This window comes from Coenobita brevimanus, chromosome 17 (genome assembly GCF_032717465.1).
Source record: "Coenobita brevimanus isolate Jiangsu-jjx chromosome 17, ASM3271746v2, whole genome shotgun sequence".
In the NCBI taxonomy this organism is placed as follows: domain Eukaryota; kingdom Metazoa; phylum Arthropoda; class Malacostraca; order Decapoda; family Coenobitidae; genus Coenobita; species Coenobita brevimanus.
The window spans coordinates 1,566,627-1,570,000 of NC_136970.1; positions in this window are offsets into that span (position 1 = coordinate 1,566,627).

Sequence of the window (3,374 nt, forward strand, 5' to 3'; positions counted from 1 at the left end):
CGAGGCGAAGTTGCACATGACAGGATGGTGGTGATTGGATGACTGCAGCATGTCCGAATCACATCCTTGTATTTGGACATTTAACTGCACTCATCCAAGCATTATTTGGACATGTTGCATTCATCCAAGCATTATTCGGACATGTTGCATTCATCCAAGCATCATTAGGACATGTTGCATTCATCCAAGCATTATTTGGACATGTTGCATTCATCCAAGCATCATTAGGACATGTTGCATCATCCAAGCATTATTCGGACATGTTGCATCATCCAAGCATTATTTGGACATGTTGCATCATCCAAGCATTATTTGGACATGTTGCATCATCCAAGCACTACTAGGACATGTTGCATCAGTTAAGCATCACCAGCCTAAGTGCATCCTCACCTCGATGTATAAAAAGAAATAAGAAAGGAAGGAAGGAAGGAAGGAAGGAAGAAAGGAAGGATGGAAGGAAGGAAGGAAGGAAGGAAGAAAGGAAGGAAGGATGGAAGAAAAGAAGGAAGAAAGGAAGGAAGGAAGGAAAGAAGGAAGGAAGGAAGAAAAGAAGGAAGGAAGGAAGGAAGGAAGAAAGAAAGGAAGAAAGAAAGAAAAGGAAAAAAGGAACTTGAGTCTAATCCCATGGTTGTTCTTGCGTGACAGTTTCCTTCCAATCAAACCGGTCAGGACTGGTGTTACGCTCTCTTGCCTCCGAGCCAGGACCGGATTTGCCCCTGAACACAAAATGATTCGCCTCACAACTGGCAACACGACAGGCAGTAGCGTCGCGAGCCTTGAGGTAAAAAAGCTGGTACGGTAAATTAGGATAGCCAGCACAAGTTACTTATTATTAAGTAGTTATATATTATTGTTTTAAGTAGTTATATATTATTCTATTAAGTACATATTATTCTTTTAAGTACATATTATTCTTTTAAGTAATTATATATTATTTTTTTAAGTACATATTATTCTTTTAAGTAATTATATATTATTCTTTTAAGTTATTATATATTATTCTTTTAAGTAGCTACATATTCTTTTAAGTACATATTATTCTACACATTATTCTTTTACATATTATTCTTTTAAGTACAAATTCGCATAATAAGTAGTTACATATTATTCTTTTAAGTAGAATTTCGCACACCACACACTACATTAGCCGTTGCGTGATATAATCGATCTATAATAATAATAATAATAATGATAATAATAAAAATAATAAACCCCTTCCCACAAACGCACATATACGCCACGCAAAAATAATAATAATAATAATAATAATAATAATAATAATCACCTTCCCACAAACGCACATATACACCACGCAGTCAAAAATAACAATAATAATAATAATAATAATAATAAACAGCAATAATAATAAATAAACTTCTTCTCACAAACGCTCATATACACCACGCAAAAAAAAATAATAATAATAATAATAATAATAATACACCATATGATAAAAGAATCGGAAATTACCACTTACATATGGGAGATCATATTTTGGCGTCCCAGCGTAAATATTCCTTCACATCACTCCTCCTCCTGCAATGTGGCAACTTCCGCACCCTCTTGTTGCCCACGAACGTTCCTGTAAATAGTGGAGAAAAATTACTTATGCTACCTTATGTATTTCCATCACTCCAGTTTTTCTCTCCAAATTTCTTCTCTCCTTTATCTCTTCCTCCCTCCTTCCCTTCGTTTCTCATTTCTTCCTGCTCTCTCTCTCTCTCTCTCTTTGTTGCAAGCCATGTAACTATCACCATTGTGTGTGTGTGTGTGTGTGTGTGTGTGTTGCAAGCCATGTAACAATCACCATCTCTCTCTCTCTCGTATGGAATATTTGTCTTCATCTGCCGGAACTGGGCGACTCCCAAAATTCAATTAAGCTGTGGCAGGAAACTAGATAAACCTTAGTTATGATGAAGTGATGAGTCTCCTTGGTTACTGTTCAAAATTTTATCCTCCAATGCGATTCCCCAAACAAATACTAAAGGACAGTTGATGGAAATTCAATGAACGTGAGTTTGGGAGTAGCAACGAGTCTCCTTGGTTACTAGTGAAAATTTATCCTCGTCTGAACGTAAGTTATGGAGTAGCAACGAATCTCCTTGGTTACTGGTGAAAATTTATCCTCGTCTGAAGGTAAGTTATGGAGTAGCAACGAGTCTCCTTGATTACTAGTGAAAATTTATCCTCGTCTGACTACACCTGCCCATAAACTAGGCTGAAGGGGGTCACATATTTTTGTCAGGTTAAGTATACAACCTTCCGAGGACCAGGCAGCATCTTTAAACACTCTAAAATAAGTAAAATGTTCGTTCTACATGTCTTGTAGTCTAAAATCAACAAATAATCATCTGTGTGGCATACTCTATTCAAATTAATTTCTCTAAGAACGTGAGAATGGAAGACAGGTGCATTTCCCACGCCGGAGTAGTGATGTTTTGCTCTGCTCTACGTAATTCATGTAAATATTTCACTATCACGTACACATTTTAAGTGTCCGATTCCACAATTTCTACTGATCACTGTGGGTTTTCAAAAATTTTCCTCAATATACTCAAAACACGAGGTCTTAAGAGGAAAAAAGTAAATAAACGCATGGACACTTTTCCCTACTGAGACTCGTGTGTATACTTCCTTCGAGATGGTCGCCTTCACGTGGTGGCACTGATATTACTGACCTGCTTCACTCTTCGGTTACACAAACGTCCCTCAGCTTCCTCCCTATCCCCAGAATGAGGATGGTTAACTGCAGCTCAACTCAGGCCAGCAGTCCACTGGGTTCACGTTCAAATGAGCCTGGGGTTGCAACGACTATCACCACCATTCTTTGAGTTGCGTACCCTACTTTCTCTGCCATGTTTTTACCTTAATTTTGCCGATGCTGTCCTTCTCCCGCTCCCCTGAGGTGCTGGAGATGTTAGTCCTGCTGCTGGACACAAAAATGGCCTTGGGAACTACGTCAGCACACCAAAAAAGTAAAAGAGCAAGGAAATAAACACAGACACTACGCCACGAGACAACTACTTCTCCGCAGAGTTCGCATCGCAATCGGATTTCTCCATCCCCTTCGTAACAGTCCAAACTATATTATTATTACTATTACTAATTCTATATTATTATTATTATTATTATCATCATCATTATTATTATTGTTATTATTATTATTAAAGGATATTCAGTTTATATTGGGCATTTAATACACTGTAACTGATACACAATATGACTAGTAGGTACACTATTAAACAATTTTCGTTAATTTAGAGGCATATTGCTGACATACTCTTACTAGACTATATTTTATAACGAATTCTTTATTAGCCACATACTTTCACTGACATACTCATATTACACAGTTTAAACAATATATACTTTCA